Here is a 9,532-nt window from a genome sequence, read left to right on the forward strand (position 1 = left end):
TATAGGTGACATTTCCTTAGGCTCTTCAAAGACCAAGAAGATGAAATTGTGTATTGAATGAATGTCTTACTTCCAGAAGGGATAGCAATTTCCCTTTGGATGAGCCAATTAATTTGCCCTGCAGAACCCTGAGAAACGTCAGAAATTGGAAATATAATTCATAATGTAGGCATAAGTGGTATTAAAGGGGCCCCAAGATAGGGGATTATTTAAGAGTTTGTAAAAGAAGGAGTTAGATTGATCCTGTCTTCTCCCCCTTACTGGCTAATTAGGTTACTAACCCTCTTCACTCCTACAGAAGACTAGAGACTTAGTCTTTAGAGAAAGTGAAACCAAGTGTATTTACAAAAACATGCTGTGGGATACGTTTAGCTCTAGGGCTGACCCTGATAGTTAAGGAGCACTAGACATCAAAACAAAGCAACCTAAAAAATGAAATCATTGGAGGAAGCAGAGATGATGCAGACAGCAGAAGGAAACATCAAAGGAACTAAAGTCACTATCCTTAAAGAGATAATAAATGTATGACATCCATTAATCAAGAACAGAATACAATAAAAAAGGTACAATCAGAATATGGAAGGATTCCAGGAAATTAAGATAAGCTGAATAAAAACAAACTCAAAAGAGAACCAAGGGATAAATCCAAGAAAATCCCTAAGGGACACCTGGGTAGCTCAATTAGTTAAGCGTCTAATCTCCGCTCAGGTCATGATCTCATGGTTGGTGGGTTCATGCCCCTGTGCCTCCTGTTGGGCTCTGTGCTGACAGCTTGGAGCCTGGGTCCTGCTTTGGATTCTGTGTCTCCCTCTCTCTCCCTCTCTCTGCCCCTTCCCCACACATTCTCTGTTTCTCTCAAAAATGAATAAACATAAAAAAAGAAAATCCCTAGAAAAATAAAAAAGACAAAGAGATAGATAATAGGAGGGAAAAGATAAGAAAATAAGAAAGTAAAGATAACCTTATTTCTGAAGGCTTAACATCCTACTGAGATAAGTCCCAGCAAGACAGAATAAACAGAAATGAATACATTTTCAATTAGATACTATACTGGAAAATTTCCCAGAATTGAAAGACTTATGACTCCAGATTGGAAAAGCCCACTAAATTTCCAGCACAAGAAATAATGACACACTTTTTTCAAGGCTAATCATCATGGCATTTCAATACCAGAAAAAAATGCTTCAAATATAATACTTTGATTAAAAATTAGAATTAATTAAAACAATGTATTGGGAAAAGGTTCTGTGCATAGCTGATTCTTGCTGGTTTCAAATCACTTCCACATAAAAGAAATGCTAGTAGAAATTTAGCAATTATTTCTAGAATTTAGATGTAAAGGTACCACTAGTGAATAATTAAAAACATGAAATCTGGGACACCTGGGTGTCTCAGTCGGTTCAACATCCGACCTTGGCTCAGGTCATGATCTCATGGTTTGTGAGTTCCAGCCTCGCATTGGATTCTCTTCTGTTGACACAGAGCCCACTTCAGATACTCTATTCCCCTGACCCGCTGCCCCTTCCCGCTTGCTCGCTTTCTCTCAAAAATGAATAAATGTTAAAAAAAAAAAAAAAAGCATGGGATCCTAGGAAAGTTAATTCACAATGGGTAACAGCCTTCACACACTTTTCGTATCTTTTAGCAAGATGCACTAAAATGATCAAAATCCCTATGCAAAAGATTGCACATGAGAACAATTTGGGATCCCAAAATCCTTTCATATTTTATCATTTGTTCTTTAAAAATATCACATGTTGAGGGGCACGTGGGTGGCTCAGTTAGTTAAGTGTCCGACTTCTGCTCAGGTCATGATCTCGCTATTCGTGAGTTCGAGCCCTGTATGGGGCTCTGTAATGACAGGTCGGAGCCTGGAGCCTGCTTCAGATTCTGTGTCTTCCTCTCTCTCTGCCCTCCCCCCCCCTCAAAAATAAATAAACATTAAAAAAATTAGTAAAAAAATATCACATGTTGAAGAAATTTCTACTGCCTTTGAAGAAAATGTGAATTATATTTTGTTTCACAGACAGTAATTGTTTGAAGAATCAAGTGGTTTTTTACACAATAGTACTATTAAGGGACTAAATTAAGGTTGCACAAGTCAGCATTTTGTTCATTTTATTAGTTAGTTTATTGTGTCTTATATAACATTAGGATTGATTTGCTCATATAAGAGTTGCCCCACACACTAGGATTCTGTTTCAGTGATCCAAGAATTAATACTTTCTTTTAATTTCAAGTTGTACTAACTTGGGCTCTTGGACCACTGTGAGTAGCAGGCCAACACCAAGGACATAACTCTTTGGGAAATCTTTAATTGAAAATATTCCCCTTCCTCCTGCATTGGCTGAATGAGGAACTTGTTTCCTTTACTAGAAATGAAGTGCTATCCAGTATCCACATCCAGATGGCCTGAGGTCTGAAGGGGACTGTGGATCTGTGAAAAGACTGTGTGTTGCTCTTCAAATTGGAGAATTACTCTTGGCAGAGGAGGGCTTTGAAGTTGCTGTGTGAAGTCAGCAAAAAGCATTAGGAAGCACCCACATGAAAGGGCTCTTTTCTTCATCAGGTCTGCTGCTCGCAGAGGGGATGATTACATGTCCTCATTCATCTTTCCCTGTGAAAACCGTGGACTTCTGTGCCACACTCAGCAGGTGTCTTCTTCCTAAACCACCCAAGTTCATAAAATATATAAGTCTGCTTTTTATGAGCTATGGCTGTGTTCTTCTGTGGCTCTACTCAGAAATAAGACCTGTTAAAATGAAAATGTACTTTTTAGAAAAATGGCATGGTTCAACCCACAAGGCCATGGGGGGCAGATCTAATTTAGGAGCTGACACTCAGCAAGGGACTGCTGACATAGTGGAAAATGATGAGATCAAGAACCAGAGGCTCCCCAGACATGGAAATGTTCTGAGAGCAAAACAGTCCTACGGTTTGGCTTCCGGATATCAAAAATGTGCCCTTTTCTGGAAGTTAAAAGGTTCTTGGGGGAAATAAATAGAATTCCCAATTTGGTATATTCATGGTCTGAAGGAGACAAGAGAAAGTCCTTGTTTATAGTTGGGGTGCATTTACTGTAGAAGCAGTATCTGACCTAATCCAAAGAAACTGGTTTCATAATTGAGCCTCCTTTGAGAATGTAGTCTTAGTTTGCTTGCTGCAGGAAAGGCATCCTGAAGGTCATTGTGTGGAGTCAGTGGGTTATGTCTGTGTGCACCCTTTTTCCACTTAGGGCACAGTGATTCAGGTGTGGGTTCCAGGGACCAGCCTGTCCATCAACCTTCATCAACACCTTGAGTACATTATACCCTCTCTCCTTGCTGCTTTTTTTTTTTTGTACTATCTTTGCTGTACTAAACACTAACCTTAAACTAGAAAACCTGTTCTTGTTTACACTTTGTTTCAGACATGCTGTTCTTGCCTCTGTAATGAAGTTGTTCACTTCTTTGATGCAAGGAACCTGCCTTTTTTTTATTGTTTTAGTTTTTTTTTTTTTTTTGTAATTTATTACTGCTTAGTGCAACTGGCACATAGCAGCTGTTCAATAGATAAGGGGTCTCCATATAATTTATACCCAAATTGAAACATCTTTGAGAGCAAAAGTGAATGCTTTTACTTGTCATGCTGAGACAATAGGTGTAAATTACGAATTACGACATAAGGTCAGTTTATCAACATATATATACTTTTTTGAGTTTTATTTTTAGTTTTAAAAATTTACATCCAAATTAGTTAGCATATAGTTCAACAATGATTTCAGAAGTAGATTCCTTAGTGCCCCGTACCCATTTAGCCCATCCCCCCTCCCATAACCCCTCCAGTAACCCTCAGTTTGTTCTCCATATTTATGAGTCTCTTCTGTTTTGTCCCCCTCCCTGTTTTTATATTATTTTTGTTTCCCTTCCCTTATGTTCATCTGTTTTGTCTCTTAAAGTCCTCATATGAGTGAAGTCATATGATATTTGTCTTTCTCTGACTGACTAATTTCACTTAGCATAATACCCTCCAGTTCCATCCACGTAGTTGCAAATGGCAGCATTTCATTCTTTTTGATTGCTGAGTAACTGAGTATACATATATACTATGTATATATACCATACATTGTGTGCATACATAGATGTATACACACTATATCTTCTTTATCCATTCACCTGTCAATGGACAATTGGGTTCTTTCCGTACTTTGGCTATTGTCTATAGTGCTGCTATAAACATGGGGGTGCATGTGTCCCTTTGAAACAGCACACCTGTATCCCGTGGATAAATGCCTAGTAGTGCAATTGCTGGATCGTAGGGTAATTTTATTTTTAGTTTTTTGAGGAACCTCCATACTGTTTTCCAGAGTGGCTGCACCAGCTTGCATTCCCACCAACAAAGCAAAAGAGACCCTCTTTCTCCACATCCTCACCAACATCCGTTGTTGCCTGAGTTGTTCATGTTAGCCATTCTGACAGGTGTGAGGTAGTATCTTATTGTGGTTTTGATTTGTATTTCCCTGATGATGAGTGACGGTTTTTCACTCATCTTTTCACGTGTCCGTTGGCTATCTGGATGTCTTCCTTGGAGAAGTGTCTATTCATGTCTTTTGTCCATTTATTCACTGGATTATTTGTTTTTTGGGTGTTGAGTTTGATAAGTTCTTTGTAGATTTTGGATACTAACCCTTTATCTGATATGTCATTTGCAAATATCTTCTCCCATTCTGTCGGTTGCCTTTTAGTTTGGCTGATTGTTTCCTTCGCTGTGCAGAAGCTTTTTATTTTGATGAAGTCCCAGTAGTTCATTTTTGCTTTATTTCCCTTGCCTGTGGAGACACGTTGAGTAAGAAGTTGCTGCGGCCATGATCAAAGAGGTTTTTGCCTGCTTTCTCCTTGAGGATTTGATGGCTTCCTGTCTTACATTGAGTTCTTTCATCCATTTTGAGTTTATGTTTGTGTATGGTGTAAGAGAGTGGTCTAGGTTCATTCTTCTGCATGTCGCTGTCCAGTTCTCCCAGCACCACTTGCTGAAGAGACTGTCTTTATTCCATTGGATATTCTTTCCTGCACTGTCAAAGATTAGTGGGCCATACATTTGTGGGTCCATTTCTGGGTTCTCTATTCTGCTCCATTGATCTGAGTGTCTGTTGTTGTGCCAGTACCATACTGTCTTGATGATTACAGCTTTATAGTATAGCTTGAAGTCTGGGATTGTGATGCCTCCTGCTTTGGTTTTCTTTTTCAAGATCGCTTTGGCTATTTGGGGTCTTGTCTGGTTCCATACAAATTTTAGGATTATGTGTTCTAGCTCTGTGAAGAATGCTGGTGTTATTTTGATAGGGATTGCATTGAATATGTAGCTTGCTTTGGGTAGTATCAACATTTTAACAATATTTGTTCTTCCTATCCAGGGGCATGTAATATTTTTCCATTTTTTTGTGTCTTCTTCAATTTCTTTCATAAGCTTTCTATAGTTTTCAGTGTATAGATTTTTCACCTCTTTGCTTAGATTTATTCCTAGGTATTTTATGGTTTTTTGTGCAACTGTAAATGGGATTGATTCCTTGATTTCTCTTTCTGCTGCTTCATTGCTGGTGTATAGGAATGCAACCGATTTCTGTGCATTGATTTTATATCCTGCAACTTTGCTGAATTCATGAATCAATCCTAGAAGTTTTTTGGTGGAATCTTTAGGGTTTTCCATATAGAGTATCATGTCATCTGCGAAGAGTGAAAATTTGATCTCCTCCTGGCTGATTTGGATGCCTTTTATTTCTTTGTGTTGTCTGATTGCAGAGGCTAAGATTTCCAATACTTTGTTGAATAACAGTGGTGAGAGTGGACATCCTTGTCTTTTGCTGACCTTAGGGGGAAAGCTGTCAGTTTTTCCCCATTGAGGATGATATTACCGTTGAGTCGTTCATATATGGCTTTTATGATCTCGAGGTATTCTCCTTCTATCCCTACTTTCTTGAGGGTTTTTATCAAGAAAGGATGCTGTATTTTGTCAAATGATTTCTCTGCATCTATTGAGAGGATCATATGGTTCTTGTCCTTTCTTTTATTGATGTGATGAATCACGTTAGCTGTTTTGTGGATATTGAACCAGCCCAGGTATAAATCCCACTTGGTCATGGTGAATAATTTTTTTGATGTATTGTTGGACCCGGTTGGCTAATATCTTGTTGAGGATTTTTGCATCCATGTTCATCAGGGAAATTGGTCTATAGTTGTCCTTTTTAGTGGGGTCTCTGTCTGGTTTTGGAATCAAGGTAATGGGGGCTTCATAGAAAGAATTTGGAAGTTTTCCTTCCATTTCTAATTTTTGGAACAGCTTCAAGAGAATAGGTGTTAACTCTTCCTTAAATGTTTGGTTGAATTCCCCTGGAAAGCCATCTGGCCCTGGACTCCTGTTTTTTGGCAGATTTTTGAATACTAATTTGATTTCCTTACTGGTTATGGGTCTGTTCAAATTTTCTATTTCTTCCTGTTTCAGTTTCGGTAATGTATATGTTTCTAGGAATTTGTCCATTTCTTCCATATTGCCCAGCCCATTTTATTGGCATATAATTGCTCATAATATTCTCTTATTACTGTTTTTATTTTTGCTGTGTTGGTTGTGGTCTCTCCTCTTTCAGTCTTGATTTTATTTATTTGGGTCCTTTCCTTTTTCTTTTTTTATCAGACTGGCTAGGTGTTTATCAATTTTGTTAACTCTTTCAAAGAACCAGCTTCTGGTTTCATTGATCTGTTCTACTGTTGTTGTTTTTTGTTGTTTTTTTGTTTTTTTGTGTTTTTTTTTTTTTGTTTCAATAGCATTAGTTTGTGCTCTAATCTTTATTATGTCCTGTCTTCTGCTGAGTTGGGGTTTTATTTGCTGTTCTTTTTCCAGCTCTGTAAGGCATAAGGTTAGGTTGTGTATCTGAGATCTTTCGTCCTTCTTTAGGAAGGCCTGGATTGCTATGTACTTTCCTCTTAGAACTGCATTTGCTGCGTCCCAGAGGTTTTGGGTTGTGGTGTTATCATTTTCATTGACTTCTATATACTTTTTAATTTCCTCTTTAACTTCTTGGTTAGCCCATTCATTCTTTAGTAGGATGTTCCTCAGTCTCCAAGTATTCGTTACCTTTACAAATTTTTTCTTGTGGTTGATTTCTCATAGCATTGTGGTCTGAAAATATGCATGGTATGATCTCGATCTTTTTGTACTTACTTAGGGCTGATTTGTGTCCCAGTATATGGTCTATTCTGGAGAACGTTCCATGTGCACTGGAGAAGAATGTATATTCTGCTGCTTTAGGATGAAATGTTCTGAATATATCTGTTAAGCCCATCTGGTCCAGTGTGTCATTTAAAGCCATTGTTTCCTCGTTGATTTTTTGATTAGATGATCTGTCAATGATCTGTCATTGCTGTGAGTGGGGTGTTGAAGTCTCCTACTATTATGGTATTATTATCCATGAGTTTCTTGATGTTTGTGATTAATTGATTTATATATTTGGGTGCTTTCACATTTGGCACATAAATATTTACAATTGTTAGTTCTTCTTGGTGGATAGACCCCTTGATTATGATATGAGGCCCTTCTGCATCTCTTGATACAATGTTTATTTTAAAGTCTAGATTGTCTGATATCAGTATGGCTACTCCGGCTTTCTTTTGTTGACCATTAGCATGATAGATGGTTCTCCATACCCTTATTTTCAGTCTGAAGGTGTCTTTAGGTCTAAAGTGTGTCTCTTGTAAATAGCATAGAGATGAATCTTGTTTTCTTTTCTTCTTCTTTTTTTTTTTACATTTATTTATTTTTAAGAAACAGAGTTAGACAAAGTGTGAGCGGGGGAGGGGCAGAGAGAGAAGGAGACACAGAATCTGAAGGAGGCTCCAGGCTCTGAGCAAGCGGTCAACACAGAGCCCGATGCAGGGCTTGTGAGATCATGACCTGAGCCAAAGTTGGACGCTCAACCGACTGGGCCACTCAGGCGCCCCAATGGATCTTGTTTTCTTATCCATTCTGTTACCCTATATCTTTTGATTGGAGCATTGAGTCCATTGACGTTTAGAGTGAGTACTGAAAGATATGAATTTATTGCCATTATGATGTTTGTAGAGTTGGAGTTTCTGGTGGTGTTCTCTGGTCCTTTCTAATCTTTGTTGCTTTCGGTATTTATTTATATATATATTTTCATCTTTTCCCCCTCAGAGAGTCTCTCTTAAAATTTCTTGCAGGGCTGGTTTAGTGGTCACAAGTTCCTTTAATTTTTGTTTGGGAAACTTTTTATGTCTCCTATTTTGAATGACAGCCTTGCTGGATGAAGAATCCTTGGCTGCATATTTTTCTGATTCAGCACACTGAGTATATCCTGCCCCTCCTTTCTGACCTGCCAAGTTTCTGTGGATAGGTCTGCTGCAAACCTGATCTGTCTTCCCTTGAAGGTTATGGACTTTTTTTCCCTTGCTGCTTTCATGATTGTCTCCTTGCCTGAGTATTCTGTGAATTTGACTATGGTATGTCTTGTTTTGGGTCAGTTTTTGTTGAATCTAATGGGGGTCTTCTGTGCTTCCTGGGTTTTGATGTGTGTGTCTTTTCCCAGGTTAGGAAAGTTTTCCGCTATGATTTGCTCACATAACATTTCTACCCCTATTTCTCTCTCTTCCTCTTCTGGGACCCCTATGATTCTGATGTTGTTCCTTTTTAATGAGTCACTGATTTCTCTAATTCTTAAATCATGCTCTTTTGCCTTAATCTCCTTCTTTTTTCCTGCTTCATTATTCTCTATGAGTGTGTCCTCTATATCACTGATTCTCTGTTCTGCCTCATCCATTCTTGCTGCCACTGCATCCATTTGTGATTGCAGCTAAATTACAACATTTTTAATTTCATTCTGGCTATTTTTACTTCTTTTATCTCCACAGAAAGGGATTCTAATCTATTTTTGACTCCAGCTAGTATTCCTATTATCGTGATTCTAAATTCTGGTTCAGACATCTTGCTTGTATCTGTGTTGGTTAAATCCCTGGCTGTCGTTTCTTTGTGCTCTTTCTTTTGGGGTGAATTCCTTCGTTTTGTCATTTTGAAGGGGAGAAAAGGAATTAATGAGGTAGAAAAATTAAAATTAAAAAAATTAAAATTAAAAAAATATTAACATTAAAAAATTAAACACACACACACACACACACACACACCCCGAATAAATTATGCTAGATCCTAGGTGTGTTTTGGTCTGGGTGTTGAAAGTGGTTTGACAGATTAGAGAAAAAAAAAAAAGGGAGAGAAGAAAAAAAAAGGAAGTCGTTTGAGAATTTGAAAAAAATGAATACACTGAAGTAGACTAAAATGAGATGATGGAGGTAAAATAGAATTTGAAAAAATATACACAGAAGTAAAGAATATAGTAGAAAAAACTAAAGAAAATATTTTTATTAAAAATTAAAAATAAATTTTTAAGAATTTTTAAGAATTTTTCTTTTTCTATATTCAACAAAAAGAAAAGAAACAAAAAAGAGAAAAAAGAAGAAAAAAAGGAAAAAACAAAATCGTTTGAAAATTT

This window comes from Acinonyx jubatus, chromosome C1 (genome assembly GCF_027475565.1).
Source record: "Acinonyx jubatus isolate Ajub_Pintada_27869175 chromosome C1, VMU_Ajub_asm_v1.0, whole genome shotgun sequence".
Taxonomy (NCBI): domain Eukaryota; kingdom Metazoa; phylum Chordata; class Mammalia; order Carnivora; family Felidae; genus Acinonyx; species Acinonyx jubatus.